This window comes from Capricornis sumatraensis, chromosome 7 (assembly GCF_032405125.1).
Source record: "Capricornis sumatraensis isolate serow.1 chromosome 7, serow.2, whole genome shotgun sequence".
NCBI classification, from domain to species: domain Eukaryota; kingdom Metazoa; phylum Chordata; class Mammalia; order Artiodactyla; family Bovidae; genus Capricornis; species Capricornis sumatraensis.
In genome coordinates, this window is record NC_091075.1 from 816554 (window position 1) to 834021 (window position 17468).

The following is a 17468-nucleotide window of genomic DNA, read 5'->3' on the forward strand; positions in this document are numbered from 1 at the left end:
TTCAACGGGAAAGAATTCCCGGCGTTCCCGTCGCATCTCAAGAGGAGGCACTCTCAACAGGAAAGGCGAGAGGAACTCCATGGTCGTACCACCATTCCAAGAGTCCCCCAGATGTCTCAGTCCATTCCAGAGGAACCTCTTTGCCCTGCACTGGCTCATCTTTCACGCCGAGGATCGACTCACACCACGGTGGCACGTGGGACAGCCCTGCGGGAAAGCCTCGAGGGAAAGACTCGAGGGAAAACCACAGATCCTTTGATAAATGCGACGGGAAGCGTGACATTGCTGCTACAGCCTGGAAGGAAAGCGCACGTGCATGCCCCCAATCGAGACGAGGCCTGACTCCCCTAGGGAGACTCCAGAAGTACCCAAAGATCCATGTCACCCTTGAGAGGAATCCTCGGTTCCGGCCCTGACTCCACACAAGGTTTTTGGCCCCGGTATCGACGGGAGAGGAATCCCGAGAGGCCCCCTAGCAACTCGCATGGGGAATGGCCTCTCCTGAGGCCACCAGGGCGGGTCCCTGAGGTCCCCGTCGTAACTCGAGAACACCTGCCGCAACTCGAAAAAATCCAGGAAGTTCTCCCTTCCACGCGAGATGAGGCCTATTTCCGATGAGGCGTCTGGAGACTAATGACACCTAACCTCTGGAACTTCGAAAGGGTCTTTCACACCCTAGCTGCAACTCAAGAAGTTCACCGCCATACCCGTCTTAACTCCAGAGGAAGCACGATGGTCCCGCCCACATCCAGAGGAGCCCCGTTTCCCCCTCGTAGCTCGAGATGAGGGATCCTTTCCCTACTTTCAACGGGAAAGAGTTCCCGGCGTTCCCGTCGAATCTCAAGAGGAGGCACTCTCAACAGGAAAGGCGAGAGGAACTCCATAATCGTACCACCATTCCAAGAGTCCCACAGATGTCTCAGTCCATTCCAGAGGAAGCTCTTTGCCCTGCACTGGCTCATCTTTCACGCCGAGGATCGACTCACACCACGGTCGCACGTGGAACAGCCCTGTGGGAAAGCCTCGAGGGAAAGCCTCGAGGGAAAACCACATATCCTTTGATCCACGCGACGGGAAGCGTGACATTGCTGCTACAGCATGGAAGGAAAGCGCAAGTGCATGCCACCACTCGAGACGAGGCCTGACTCCCCTGGGGAGACTCCAGAAGTACCCAAAGATCCATGTCAGCCCCTGAGAGGAATCCTCGGTTCCGGCCCTGACTCCACACAAGGTTTTTGGCCCCGGTATCAACGGGTGAGGAATCCCGAGAGGACGCCAAGCAACTCGCATGGGGAGTGGCCTCTCCTGAGGCCACCAGGGCGGGTCCCTAACGTCCCCGTCGTAACTCGAGAACACCTGCCGCAACTCGAGAAAATCCAGGAAGTTCTCCCTTCCAGGCGAGATGAGGCCTATTTCCGATGAGGCGTCTGGAGACTAATGACACCTAACCTCTGGAACTTCGAAAGGGTCTTTCACACAATTGCTGCAACTCAAGAAGTTCACCGCCATACCCGTCTCCACTCGAGAGGAAGCACGATGGTCCCGCCCACATCCAGAGGAGCCCCGTTTCCCCCTCGTAGCTCGAGATGAGGGATCCTTTCCCTGCTTTCAACGGGAAAGAATTCCCAGCGTTCCCGTCGCATCTCAAGAGGAGGCACTCTCAACAGGAAAGGCGAGAGGAACTCCATGGTCGTACCACCATTCCAAGAGTCCCCCAGATGTCTCAGTCCATTCCAGAGGAACCTCTTTGCCCTGCACTGGCTCATCTTTCACGCCGAGGATCGACTCACACCACGGTGGCACGTGGGACAGCCCTGTGGGAAAGCCTCATGGGAAAGCCTCGAGGAAAAACCACAGATTCTTTGATTCACGCGACGGGAAGCGTGACATTGCTGCTAGAGCCTGAAAGGAAAGCGCACGTGCATGCCCCCACTCGAGACGAGGCCTGACTCCCCTGGGGAGACTCCAGAAGTACCCAAAGATCCATGTCAGCCCCTGAGAGGAATCCTCGGTTCCGGCCCTGACTCCACACAAGGTTTTTGGCCCCGGTATCGACGGGAGAGGAATCCCGAGGGGCCCCCTAGCAACTAGCATGGGGACTGGCCTCTCCTGAGGCCACCAGGGCGGGTCCCTGAGGTCCCCGTCGTAACTCGAGAACACCTGCCGCAACTCGAGCAAATCCAGGAAGTTCTCCCTTCCAGGCCAGATGAGGCCTATTTCCGATGAGGCGTCTGGAGACTAATGACACCTAACCTCTGGAACTTCGAAAGGGTCATTCACACCCTTGCTGCAACTCAAGAAGTTCACCGCCATACCCGTCTCCACTCGGGAGGAAGCACGATGGTCCCGCCCACATCCAGAGGAGCCCCGTTTCCCCCTCGGAGCTCGAGATGAGGGATCCTTTCCCTGCTTTCAACGGAAAAGAATTCCTGGCGTTCCCGTCGCATCTCAAGAGGAGGCACTCTCAACAGGAAAGGCGAGAGGAACTCCATGGTCGTACCACCATTCAAAGAGTCCCCCAGATGTCTCAGTCCATTCCAGAGGAACCTCTTTGCCCTGCACTGGCTCATCTTTCACGCCGAGGATTGACTCACACCACAGTGGCACGTGGGACAGCCCTGTGGGAAAGCCTCGAGGGAAAGCCTCGAGGGAAAACCACAGATCCTTTGATCCACGCGACAGGAAACGTGACATTGCTGCTACAGCCTGGAAGGAAAGCGCACGTGCATGCCCCCACTCGAGACGAGGCCTGACTCCCCTGGGGAGACTCCAGAAGTACCCAAAGATCCATGTCAGCCCCTGAGAGGAATCCTCGGTTCCGGCCCTGACTCCACACAAGGTTTTTGGCCCCAGTATCGATGGGAGAGGAATCCCGAGAGGCCCCCTAGCAACTCGCATGGGGACTCTCCGTTCCTTAGGCCACCAGGGCGGGTCCCTGAGGTCCCCGTCGTAACTCGAGAACACCTGCCGCAACTCGAGAAAATCCAGGAAGTTCTCCCTTCCAGGCGAGATGAGGCCTATTTCCGATGAGGCGTCTGGAGACTAATGACACCTAACCTCTGGAACTTCGAAAGGGTCTTTCACACCCTTGCTGCAACTCAAGAAGTTCACCGCCATACCAGTCTCCACTCGAGAGGAAGCACGATGGTCCCGCCCACATCCAGAGGAGCCCCGTTTCCCCCTCGGAGCTCGAGATGAGGGATCGTTTCCCTGCTTTCAACGGGAAAAAATTCCCAGCATTCCCGTCGCATCTCAAGAGGAGGCAATCTCAACAGGAAAGGCGAGAGGAACTCCATGGTCGTACCACCATTCCTAGAGTCCCCTAGATGTCTCAGTCCATTCCAGAGGAACCTCTTTGACCTGCACTGGCTCATCTTTCACGCCGAGGATCGACTCACACCACGGTGCCACGTGGGACATCCCTTTGGGAAAGCCTCGAGGGAAAGCCTCGAGGGAAAGCCACAGATCCTTTCATAAATGCGACGGGAAGAATGACATTGCTGCTACAGCCTGGAAGGAAAGCGCACGTGCATGCCCCCACTCGAGACGAGGCCTGACTCCCCTGGGGAGACTCCAGAAGTACCCAAAGATCCATGTCAGCCCCTGAGAGGAATCCTCGGTTCCGGCCCTGACTCCACACAAGGTTTTTGGCCCCGGTATCGACGGGAGAGGAATCCCGAGAGGCCGCCTAGCAACTCGCATGGGGACTGGCCTCTCCTGAGGCCACCAGGGCGGGTCCCTGAGGTCCCCGTCGTAACTCGAGAACACCTGCCGCAACTCGAGAAAATCCAGGAAGTTCTCCCTTCCAGGCGAGATGAGGCCTATTTCCGATGAGGCGTCTGGAGACTAATGACACCTAACCTCTGGAACTTCGAAAGGGTCTTTCACACCCTTGCTGCAACTCAAGAAGTTCACCGCCATACCCGTCTCCACTCGAGAGGAAGCACGATGGTCCCGCCCACATCCAGAGGAGCCCCGTTTCCCCCTCGTAGCTCGAGATGAGGGATCCTTTCCCTGCTTTCAACGGGAAAGAATTCCCGGCGTTCCCGTCGCATCTCAAGAGGAGGCACTCTCAACAGGAAAGGCGAGAGGAACTCCATGGTCGTACCACCATTCCAAGAGTCCCCCAGATGTCTCAGTCCATTCCAGAGGAACCTCTTTGACCTGCACTGGCTCATCTTTCACGCCGAGGATCGACTCACACCATGGTGGCACGTGGGACAGCCCTGTGGGAAAGCCTCGAGGGAAAGCCTCGAGGGAAAACCACAGATCCTTTGATCCACGCGACGGGAAGCGTGACATTGCTGCTACAGCCTGGAAGGAAAGCGCACGTGCATGCCCCCACTCGAGACGAGGCCTGACTCCCCTGGGGAGACTCCAGAAGTACCCAAAGATCCATGTCAGCCCCTGAGAGGAATCCTCGGTTCCGGCCCTGACTCCACACAAGGTTTTTGGCCCCGGTATCGACGGGAGAGGAATCCCGAGAAGCCCCCTAGCAACTGGCATGGGGACTGGCCTCTCCTGAGGCCACCAGGGCGGGTCCCTGAGGTCCCCGTCGTAACTCGAGAACACCTGCCTCAACTCGAGAAAATCCAGGAAGTTCTCCCTTCCAGGCGAGATGAGGCCTATTTCCGATGAGGCGTCTGGAGTCTAATGACACCTAATCTCTGGAACTTCGAAAGGGTCTTTCACACCCTTGCTGCAACTCAAGAAGTTCACCGCCATACCCGTCTCCACTCGGGAGGAAGCACGATGGTCCCGCCCACATCCAGAGGAACCCCGTTTCCCCCTCGTAGCTCGAGATGAGGGATCGTTTCCCTGCTTTCAACGGGAAAAAATTCCCATCATTCCCGTCGCATCTCAAAAGGAGGCACTCTCAACAGGAAAGGCGAGAGGAACTCAATGGTCGTACCACCATTCCTAGAGTCCCCTAGATGTCTCAGTCCATTCCAGAGGAACCTCTTTGACCTGCACTGGCTCATTTTTCACGCCGAGGATCGACTCACTCCACGGTGGCACGTGGGACAGCCCTGTGGGAAAGCCTCGAGGGAAAGCCACAGATCCTTTGATAAATGCGACGGGAAGCGTGACATTGCTGCTACAGCCTGGAAGGAAAGTGCACGTGCATGCCCCCACTCGAGACGAGGCCTGACTCCCCTAGGGAGACTCCAGAAGTACCCAAAGATCCATGTCACCCTTGAGAGGAATCTTCGGTTCCGGCCCTGACTCCACACAAGGTTTTTGGCCCCGGTATCGACGGGAGAGGAATCCCGAGAGGCCCCCTAGCAACTCGCATGGGGAATGGCCTCTCCTGAGGCCACCAGGGCGGGTCCCTGAGGTCCCCGTCGTAACTCGAGAACACCTGCCGCAACTCGAGAAAATCCAGGAAGTTCTCCCTTCCAGGCGAGATGAGGCCTATTTCCGATGAGGCGTCTGGAGACTAATGACACCTAACCTCTGGAACTTCGAAAGGGTCTTTCACACCCTAGCTGCAACTCAAGAAGTTCACCGCCATACCCGTCTTAACTCCAGAGGAAGCACGATGGTCCCGCCCACATCCAGAGGAGCCCCGTTTCCCCCTCGTAGCTCGAGATGAGGGATCCTTTCCCTACTTTCAACGGGAAAGAGTTCCCGGCGTTCCCGTCGCATCTCAAGAGGAGGCACTCTCAACAGGAAAGGCGAGAGGAACTCCATGGTCGTACCACCATTCCAAGAGTCCCCCAGATGTCTCAGTCCATTCCAGAGGAACCTCTTTGCCCTGCACTGGCTCATCTTTCACGCCGAGGATCGACTCACACCACGGTCGCTCGTGGGACAGCCCTGTGGGAAAGCCTCGAGGGAAAGCCTCGAGGGAAAACCACATATCCTTTGATCCACGCGACGGGAAGCGTGACATTGCTGCTACAGCCTGGAAGGAAAGCGCAAGTGCATGCCACCACTCGAGACGAGGCCTGACTCCCCTGGGGAGACTCCAGAAGTACCCAAAGATCCATGTCAGCCCCTGAGAGGAATCCTCGGTTCCGGCCCTGACTCCACACAAGGTTTTTGGCCCCGGTATCAACGGGAGAGGAATCCCGAGAGGACGCCTAGCAACTCGCATGGGGAGTGGCCTCTCCTGAGGCCACCAGGGCGGGTCCCTAACGTCCCCGTCGTAACTCGAGAACACCTGCCGCAACTCGAGAAAATCCAGGAAGTTCTCCCTTCCAGGCGAGATGAGGCCTATTTCCGATGAGGCGTCTGGAGACTAATGACACCTAACCTCTGGAACTTCGAAAGGGTCTTTCACACAATTGCTGCAACTCAAGAAGTTCACCGCCATACCCGTCTCCACTCGAGAGGAAGCACGATGGTCCCGCCCACATCCAGAGGAGCCCCGTTTCCCCCTCGTAGCTCGAGATGAGGGATCCTTTCCCTGCTTTCAACGGGAAAGAATTCCCAGCGTTCCCGTCGCATCTCAAGAGGAGGCACTCTCAACAGGAAAGGCGAGAGGAACTCCATGGTCGTACCACCATTCCAAGAGTCCCCCAGATGTCTCAGTCCATTCCAGAGGAACCTCTTTGCCCTGCACTGGCTCATCTTTCACGCCGAGGATCGACTCACACCACGGTGGCACGTGGGACAGCCCTGTGGGAAAGCCTCATGGGAAAGCCTCGAGGAAAAACCACAGATTCTTTGATCCACGCGACGGGAAGCGTGACATTGCTGCTAGAGCCTGGAAGGAAAGCGCACGTGCATGCCCCCACTCTAGACGAGGCCTGACTCCCCTGGGGAGACTCCAGAAGTACCCAAAGATCCATGTCAGCCCCTGAGAGGAATCCTCGGTTCCGGCCCTGACTCCACACAAGGTTTTTGGCCCCAGTATCGACGGGAGAGGAATCCCGAGGGGCCCCCTAGCAACTAGCATGGGGACTGGCCTCTCCTGAGGCCACCAGGGCGGGTCCCTGAGGTCCCCGTCGTAACTCGAGAACACCTGCCGCAACTCGAGCAAATCCAGGAAGTTCTCCCTTCCAGGCCAGATGAGGCCTAATTCCGATGAGGCGTCTGGAGACTAATGACACCTAACCTCTGGAACTTCGAAAGGGTCATTCACACCCTTGCTGCAACTCAAGAAGTTCACCGCCATACCCGTCTCCATTCGGGAGGAAGCACGATGGTCCCGCCCACATCCAGAGGAGCCCCGTTTCCCCCTCGGAGCTCGAGATGAGGGATCCTTTCCCTGCTTTCAACGGGAAAGAATTCCTGGCGTTCCCGTCGCATCTCAAGAGGAGGCACTCTCAACAGGAAAGGCGAGAGGAACTCCATGGTCGTACCACCATTCAAAGAGTCCCCCAGATGTCTCAGTCCATTCCAGAGGAACCTCTTTGCCCTGCACTGGCTCATCTTTCACGCCGAGGATTGACTCACACCACAGTGGCACGTGGGACAGCCCTGTGGGAAAGCCTCGAGGGAAAGCCTCGAGGGAAAACCACAGATCCTTTGATCCACGCGACAGGAAACGTGACATTGCTGCTACAGCCTGGAAGGAAAGCGCACGTGCATGCCCCCACTCGAGACGAGGCCTGACTCCCCTGGGGAGACTCCAGAAGTACCCAAAGATCCATGTCAGCCCCTGAGAGGAATCCTCGGTTCCGGCCCTGACTCCACACAAGGTTTTTGGCCCCAGTATCGATGGGAGAGGAATCCCGAGAGGCCCCCTAGCAACTCGCATGGGGACTCTCCGTTCTTTAGGCCACCAGGGCGGGTCCCTGAGGTCCCCGTCGTAACTCGAGAACACCTGCCGCAACTCGAGAAAATCCAGGAAGTTCTCCCTTCCAGGCGAGATGAGGCCTATTTCCGATGAGGCGTCTGGAGACTAATGACACCTAAACTCTGGAACTTCGAAAGGGTCTTTCACACCCTTGCTGCAACTCAAGAAGTTCACTGCCATACCAGTCTCCATTCGAGAGGAAGCACGATGGTCCCGCCCACATCCAGAGGAGCCCCGTTTCCCCCTCGGAGCTCGAGATGAGGGATCGTTTCCCTGCTTTCAACGGGAAAAAATTCCCAGCATTCCCGTCGCATCTCAAGAGGAGGCAATCTCAACAGGAAAGGCGAGAGGAACTCCATGGTCGTACCACCATTCCTAGAGTCCCCTAGATGTCTCAGTCCATTCCAGAGGAACCTCTTTGACCTGCACTGGCTCATCTTTCACGCCGAGGATCGACTCACACCACGGTGCCACGTGGGACAGCCATGTGGGAAAGCCTCGAGGGAAAGCCTCGAGGGAAAGCCACAGATCCTTTCATAAATGCGACGGGAAGAATGACATTGCTGCTACAGCCTGGAAGGAAAGCGCACGTGCATGCCCCCACTCGAGACGAGGCCTGACTCCCCTGGGGAGACTCCAGAAGTACCCAAAGATCCATGTCAGCCCCTGAGAGGAATCCTCGGTTCCGGCCCTGACTCCACACAAGTTTTTGGGCCCCGGTATCGACGGGAGAAGAATCACGAGAGGCCACCTAGCAAGACGCATGGGGACTGTTCTCTATTGAGGCCACCAGGGCGGGTCCCTGAGGTCCCCGTCTTAACTCTAGAACACCTCCCGCAACTTGAGAAAATCCAGGAAGTTCTCCCTTCCAGGCGAGATGAGGCCTATTTCCGATGAGGCGTCTGGAGACTAATGACACCTAACCTCTGGAACTTCGAAAGGGTCTTTCACACCCTTGCTGCAACTCAAGAAGTTCACCGCCATACCCGTCTCCACTCTAGAGGAAGCACGATGGTCCCGCCCACATCCAGAGGAGCCCCGTTTCCCCCTCGTAGCTCGAGATGAGGGATCCTTTCCCTGCTTTCAACGGGAAAGAATTCCCAGCGTTCCCGTCGCATCTCAAGGGGAGGCACTCTCAACAGAAAAGGCAGGAGGAACTCCATGGTCGTACCACCATTCCAAGAGTCCCCCAGATGTCTCAGTCCATTCAAGAGGAACCTCTTTGACCTGTACTGGCTCATCTTTCACGCCGAGGATCGACTCACACCACGGTGGCACGTGGGACAGCCCTGTGGGAAAGCCTCGAGGGAATGCCTCGAGGGAAAACCACAGATCCTTTGATCCACGCGACGGGAAGCGTCACATTGCTGCTACAGCCTGGAAGGAAAGCGCACGTGCATGCCCCCGCTCGAGACGAGGCCTGACTCCCCTGGGGAGACTCCAGAAGTACCCAAAGATCCATGTCACCCCTGAGAGGAATCCTCGGTTCCGGCCCTGACTCCACACAAGATTTTTGGCCCCGGTATCGACAGGAGAGGAATCCCGAGAGGCCACCTAGCAACTCGCATGGACCTGGCCTCTCCTGAGGCCATCAGGGCGGGTCCCTGAGGTCCCCGTCGTAACTCGAGAACACCTGCCACAACTCAAGAAAATCCAGGAAGTTCTCCCTTACAGGCCAGATGAGGCCTATTTCCGATGAGGCGTCTGGAGACTAATGACACCTAACCTCTGGAACTTCGAAAGGGTCTTTCACACCCTTGCTGCAACTCAAGAAGTTCACCGCCATACCCATCTCTACTCGAGAGGAAGCACGACGGTCCCGCCCACATCCAGAGGAGCCCCGTTTCCCCCTCGTAGCTCGAGATGAGTGATCCTTTCCCTGCATTCAACGGGAAAGTATTCCCGGCGTTCCCGTCACATCTCAAGAGGAGGCACTCTCAACAGGAAAGGCGAGAGGAACTCCATGGTCGTACCACCATTCCAAGAGTCCCCCAGATGTCTCAGTCCATTCCAGACGAACCTCTTTGCCCTGCACTGGCTCATCTTTCACGCCGAGGATCGACTCACACCACGGTGGCACGTGGGACAGCCCTGTGGGAAAGCCTCGAGGGAAAGCCTCGAGGGAAAACCACAGATCCTTTGATCCACGCCACGGGAAGCGTGACATTGCTGCTACAGCCTCGAAGGAAAGCGCACGTGCATGTCCCCACTCGAGACGAGGCCTGACTCAGCTGGGGAGACTCCAGAAGTACCCAAAGATCCATGTCAGCCCCTGAGAGGAATCCTCGGTTCCGGCCCTGACTCCACACAAGTTTTTTGGCCCCGGTATCGACGGGAGAAGAATCACGAGAGGCCACCTAGCAAGACGCATGGGGACTGTTCTCTATTGAGGCCACCAGGGCGGGTCCCTGAGGTCCCCGTCTTAACTCTAGAACACCTCCCGCAACTCGAGAAAATCCAGGAAGTTCTCCCTTCCAGGCGAGATGAGGCCTATTTCCGATGAGGCGTCTGGAGACTAATGACACCTAACCTCTGGAACTTCGAAAGGGTCTTTCACACCCTTGCTGCAACTCAAGAAGTTCACCGCCATACCCGTCTCCACTCTAGAGGAAGCACGATGGTCCCGCCTACATCCAGAGGAGCCCCGTTTCCCCCTCGTAGCTCGAGATGAGGGATTCTTTCCCTGCTTTCAACGGGAAAGAATTCCCAGCGTTCCCGTCGCATCTCAAGAGGAGGCACTCTCAACAGAAAAGGCGAGAGGAACTCCATGTTCGTACCACCATTCCAAGAGTCCCCCAGATGTCTCAGTCCATTCAAGAGGAACCTCTTTGACCTGCACTGGCTCATCTTTCATGCCGAGGATCGACTCACACCACGGTGGCACTTGGGACAGTCCTGTGGGAAAGCCTCGAGGGAAAGCCTCGAGGGAAAACCACAGATCCTTTGATCCACGCGACGGGAAGCGTGACATTGCTGCTACAGCCTGGAAGGAAAGCGCACGTGCATGCCCCCACTCGAGACGAGGCCTGACTCCCCTGGGGAGTCTCCAGAAGTACCCAAAGAACCATGTCACCCCTGAGAGGAATCCTCGGTTCCGGCCCTGACTCCACACAAGGTTTTTGGCCCCGGTATCGACGGGAGAGGAATCCCGAGAGGCCCCCTAGCAACTCGCATGGGGACTGGCCTTTGCTGAGGCAACCAGGACGGGTCCCTGAGGTCCCCGTCTTAACTCGAGAACACCTCCCGCAACTCGAGAAAATCCAGGAAGTTCTCCCTTCCAGGCAAGATGAGGCCTATTTCCGATGAGGCGTCTGGATACTAATGAAACCTAACCTCTGGAACTTCGAAAGGGTCTTTCACACCCTTGCTGCAACTCAAGAAGTTCACCGCCATAACCGTCTCCACTCGAGAGGAATCACGATGGTCTCGCCCACATCCAGAGGAGCCCCGTTTCCCCCTCGGAGCTCGAGATGAGGGATCCTTTCCCTGCTTTCAACGGGAAAGAATTCCCGGCGTTCCCGTCGCATCTCAAGAGGAGGCACTCTCAACAGGAAAGGCGAGAGGAACTCCATGGTCGTACCATCATTCCAAGAGTCCCCCAGATATCTCAGTCCATTCCAGAGGAACCTCTTTGCCCTGCACTGGCTCATCTTTCACGCCGAGGATTGACTCACACCACGGTGGCACGTGGGACAGCCCTGTGGGAAAGCCTCGAGGGAATGCCTCGAGGGAAAACCACAGATCCTTTGATCCACGCGACGGGAAGCGTCACATTGCTGCTAGAGCCTGGAAGGAAAGCGCACGTGCATGCCCCCGCTCGAGACGAGGCCTGACTCCCCTGGGGAGACTCCAGAAGTACCCAAAGATCCATGTCAGCCCCTGAGAGGAATCCTCGGTTCCGGCCCTGACTCCACACAAGTTTCTTGGCCCCGGTATCGACGGGTAAAGAATCACGAGAGGCCGCCTAGCAAGTCGAATGGGGACTGGCCTCTCCTGAGGCCACCAGGGCGGGTCCCTGAGGTCCCCGTCGTAACTCGAGAACACCTGCCGCAACTCGAGAAAATCCAGGAAGTTCTCCCTTCCAGGCGAGATGAGGCCTATTTCCGATGAGGCGTCTCGAGACTAATGACACCTAACCTCTGGAACTTCGAAAGGGTCTTTCACACCCTTGCTGCTACTCAAGAAGTTCACCGCCATACCCGTCTCCACTCGAGAGGAAGAACGATGGTCCCGCCCCCATCCAGAGGAGCCCCGTTTCCCCCTCGGAGATCGAGATGAGGGATCCTTTCCCTGCTTTCAACGGGAAAGAATTCCTGCGTTCCCGTTGCATCTCAAGAGGAGGCACTCTCAACAGGAAAGGCGAGAGGAACTCCATGGCCGTACCACCATTCCAAGAGTCCCCCAGATGTCTCATTCCATTCCAGAGGAACCTCTTTGCCCTGCACTGGCTCATCTTTCACGGAGAAGTCGACTCACACCACAGTGGCACGTGGGACAGCCCTGTGGGAAAGCCTCGAGGGAAAACCACAGATCCTTTGATCCACGCCACGGGAAGCGTGACATTGCTGCTACAGCCTGAAAGGAAAGCGCACGTGCATGCCCCCACTCGAGACGAGGCCTGACTCCCCTGGGGAGACTCCAGAAGTACCCAAAGATCCATGTCAGCCCCTGAGAGGAATCCTCGTTTCCGGCCCTGACTCCACACAAGGATTTTGGCCCCGGTATCGACGGGAGAGGAATCCCGAGAGGCCCCCTAGCAACTCGCCTGGGGACTGGCCTCTCCTGAGGCCACCAGGGCGGGTCCCTGATGTCCCCGTCGTAACTCGAGAACACCTGCCGCAACTCGAGAAAATCCAGGAAGTTCTCCCTTCCAGGCGAGATGAGTCCTATTTCCGATGAGGCGTCTGGAGACTAATGACACCTAACCTCTGGAACTTCGAAAGGGTCTTTCACACCCTTGCTGCAACTCAAGAAGTTCACCGCCATACCCGTCTCCACTCGAGAGGAAGCACGATCGTCCCGCCCACATCCAGAGGAGCCCCCTTTCCCCCTCCTAGCTCGAGATGAGCGATCCTTTCCCTGCTTTCAACGGGAAAGAATTCCCGGCGTTCCCGTCGCATCTCAAGAGGAGGCACTCTCAACAGGAAAGGCGAGAGGAACTCCATGGTCTTACCACCATTCCAAGAGTCCCCCAGATGTCTCAGTCCATTCCAGAGGAACCTCTTTGCCCTGCACTGGCTCATCTTTCACGCCGAGGATCGACTCACACCACGGTGGCACGTGGGACAGCCCAGTGGGAAAGCCTCGAGGGAAAGCCTCGAGGGAAAACCACAGATCATTTGATCCACGCCACGGGAATCGTGACATTGCTGCTACAGCCTGGAAGGAAAGCGCACGTGCATGCCCCCACACAAGCCGAGGCCTGACTCCCCTGGGGAGACTCCAGAAGTACCCAAACATCCATGTCAGCCCCTGAGAGGAATCCTCGGTTCCGGCCCTGACTCCACACAAGGTTTTTGGCCCCGGTATCGACGGGAGAGGAATCCCGAGAGGCCCCCTAGCAACTCGCATGGGGACTGGCCTCTCCTGAGGCCATCAGGGCGGGTCCCTGAGGTCCCCGTCGTAACTCGAGAACACCTGCCGCAACTCGAAAAAATCCAGGAATTTCTCCCTTCCAGGCGAGATGAGGCCTATTTCCGATGAGGCGTCGGGAGACTAATGACATCTAACCTCTGGAACTTCGAAAGGGTCTTTCACACCCTTGCTGTAACTCAAGAAGTTCACCGCCATACCCGTCTCCACTCGAGAGGATGCACGATCGTCCCGCCCACATCCAGAGGAGCCCCCTTTCCCCCTCGTAGCTCGAGATGAGGAATCCTTTCCCTGCTTTCAATGGGAAAGAATTCCCGGCGTTCCCGTCGCATCTCAAGGGGAGGCACTCTCAACAGGAAAGGCGAGAGGAACTCCATGGTCGTACCACCATTCCAAGAGTCCCCCAGATGTCTCAGTCCATTCCAGAGGAACCTCTTTGCCCTGCACTGGCTCATCTTTCACGCCGAGGATCGACTTACACCACGGTGGCACGTTGGACAGCCCTGTGGGAAAGCCTCGAGGGAAAGCCTCGAGGGAAAACCACAGATCCTTTGATCCACGCCACGGGAAGCGTGACATTGCTGCTACAGCCTGGAAGGAAAGTGAACGTGCATGCCCCGACTCGAGACGAGGCCTGACTCCCCTGGGGAGACTCCAGAAGTACCCAAAGATCCATGTCAGCCCCTGAGAGGAATCCTCGGTTCCGGCCCTGACTGCACACAAGGTTTTTGGCCCCGGTATCGACGGGAGAGGAATCCCGAGAGGCCCCCTAGCAAGTCGCATGGGGACTGGCCTCTCCTGAGGCCACCAGGGCGGGTCCCTGAGGTCCCCGTCGTAACTCGAGAACACCTGCCGCAACTCGAGAAAATCCAGGAAGTTCTCCCTTCCAGGCGAGATGAGGCCTATTTCCGATCAAGCATCTGGAGACTAATGACACCTAAACTCTGGAACTTCGAAAGGGTCTTTCACACCCTTGCTGCAACTCAAGAAGTTCACCGCCATACCCGTCTCCACTCGAGAGGAAGCACGATGGTCCCGCCCACATCCAGAGGAGCCCCGTTTCCCCCTCGTAGCTCGAGATGAGCGATCGTTTCCCTGCTTTCAACGGGAAAGAATTCCCGGCGTTCCCGTCGCATCTCAAGAGGAGGCACTCTCAACAGGAAAGGCGAGTGGAACTCCATGGTCGTACCACCATTCCAAGAGTCCCGCAGATGTCTCAGTCCATTCCAGAGGAACCTCTTTGCCCTGCACTGGCTCATCTTTCACGCCGAGGATCGACTCACACCACGGTGGCACGTGGGACAGCCCTGTGGGAAGCCTCGAGGGAAAGCCTCGAGGGAAAACCACAGATCCTTTGATCCACGCGATGGGAAGCGTGACATTGCTGCTACAGCCTGGAAGGAAAGCGCACGTGCATGCCCCCACTCGAGATGAGGCCTGTCTCCCCTGGCGAGACTCCAGAAGTACCCAAAGATCCATATCAGCCCGTGAGAGGAATCCTCGGTTCCGGCCCTGACTCCACACAAGGTTTTTTGCCCGGGTATCGACGGGAGAGGAATCCCGAGAGGCCCCCTAGCAACTTGCATGGGGACTGGCCTCTCCTGAGGCCACCAGGGCGGGTCCCTGAGGTCCCCGTCGTAACTCGAGAACACCTGCCGCAACTCGAGAAAATCCAGGAAGTTCTCCCTTCCAGGCAGGATGAGGCCTATTTCCGATGAGGCGTCTGGAGACTAATGACACCTAACCTCTGGAACTTCGAAAGGGTCTTTCACACCCTTGCTGCAACTCAAGAAGTTCACCGCCATACCCGTCTCCACTCGAGAGGAAGCACGATCGTCCCGCCCACATCCAGAGGAGCCCCCTTTCCCCCTCGTAGCTCGAGATGAGGAATCCTTTCCCTGCTTTCAATGGGAAAGAGTTCCCGGCGTTCCCGTCGCATCTCAAGCGGAGGCACTCTCAACAGGAAAGGCGAGAGGAACTCCATGGTCGTACCACCATTCCAAGAGTCCCCCAGATGTCTCAGTCCATTCCAGAGGAAGCTCTTTGCCCTGCACTGGCTCATCTTTCACGCCGAGGATCGACTCACACCACGGTGGCACGTGGGACAGCCCTGTGGGAAAGCCTCGAGGGAAAGCCTCGAGGGAAAACCACAGATCCTTTGATCCACGCCACGGGAAGCGTGACATTGCTGCTACAGCCTGGAAGGAAAGTGCACGTGCATGCCCCGACTCGAGACGAGGCCTGACTCCCCTGGGGAGTCTCCAGAAGTACCCAAAGATCCATGTCAGCCCGTGAGAGGAATCCTCGGTTCCGGCCCTGACTCCATACAAGGTTTTTGGCCCCGGTATCGACGGGAGAGGAATCCCGAGAGGCCCCCTAGCAACTCGCATGGGGACTGGCCTCTCCTGAGGCCACCAGGGCGGGTCCCTGAGGTCCCCGTCGTAACTCGAGAACACCTGCCACAACTCGAGAAATTCCAGGAAGTTCCCCATTCCAGGCGAGATGAGGCCTATTTCCGATGAGGCGTCTGGAGACTAATGACACCTAAACTCTGGAACTTCGAAAGGGTCTTTCACACCCTTGCTGCAACTCAAGAAGTTCACCGCCATACCCGTCTCCACTCGAGAGGAAGCACGATCGTCCCGCCCACATCCAGAGGAGCCCCCTTTCCCCCTCGTAACTCGAGATGAGGAATCCTTTCCCTGCTTTCAATGGGAAAGAATTCCCGGCGTTCCCGTCGCATCTCAAGCGGAGGCCCTCTCAACAGGAAAGGCGAGAGGAACTCCATGGTCGTACCACCATTCCAAGAGTCCCCCAGATGTCTCAGTCCATTCCAGAGGAACCTCTTTGCCCTGCACTGGCTCATCTTTCACGCCGAGGATCGACTCACACCACGGTGGCACGTGGGACAGCCCTGTGGGAAAGCCTCGAGGGAAAGCCTCGAGGGAAAACCACAGATCCTTTGATCCACGCCACGGGAAGCGTGACATTGCTGCTACAGCCTGGAAGGAAAGTGCACGTGCATGCCCCGACTCGAGACGAGGCCTGACTCCCCTGGGGAGACTCCAGAAGTACCCAAAGATCCATGTCAGCCCCTGAGAGGAATCCTCGGTTCAGGCCCTGACTCCACACAAGGTTTTTGGCCCCGGTATCGACGGGAGAGGAATCCCGAGAGGCCCCCTAGCAACTCGCATGGGGACTGGCATCTCCTGAGGCCACCAGGGCGGGTCCCTGTGGTCCCCGTCGTAACTCGAGAACACCTGCCACAACTCGAGAAATTCCAGGAAGTTCCCCCTTCCAGGCGAGATGAGGCCTATTTCCGATGAGGCGTCTGGAGACTAATGACACCTAACCTCTGGAACTTCGAAAGGGTCTTTCACACCCTTGCTGCAACTCAAGAAGTTCACCTCCACACCCGTCTCCACTCGAGAGGAAGCACGATGGTCCCGCCCACATCCAGAGGAGCCCCGTTTCCCCCTCGTAGCTCGAGATGAGGGATCCTTTCCCTGCTTTCAACGGGAAAGAATTCCCGGCGTTCCCGTCGCATCTCAAGAGGAGGCACTCTCAACAGGAAAGGCGAGAGGAACTCCATGGTCGTACCACCATTCCAAGAGTCCCCCAGATGTCTCAGTCCATTCCAGAAGAACCTCTTTGCCCTGCACTGGCTCATCTTTCACGCCGAGGATCGACTCACACCACGGTGGCACGTGGGACAGCCCTGTGGGAAAGCCTCGAGGGAAAGCCTCGAGGGAAAACCACAGATCCTTTGATCAACGCGACGGGAAGCGTGACATTGCTGCTACAGCCTGGAAGGAAAGCGCACGTGCATGCCCCCACTCGAGACGAGGCCTGACTCCCATGGGGAGACTCCAGAAGTACCCACAGATCCATGTCATCCCCTGAGAGGAATCCTCGGTTCCGGCCCTGACTCCACACAAGGTTTTTGGCCCCGGTATCGACGGGAGAGGAATCCCGAGAGGCCCCCTAGCAACTCGCATGGGGACTGGCCTCTCCTGAGGCCACCAGGGCGGGTCCCTGAGGTCCCCGTCGTAACTCGAGAACACCTGCCGCAACTCGAGAAAATCCAGGAAGTTCTCCCTTCCAGGCGAGATGAGCCCTATTTCCGATG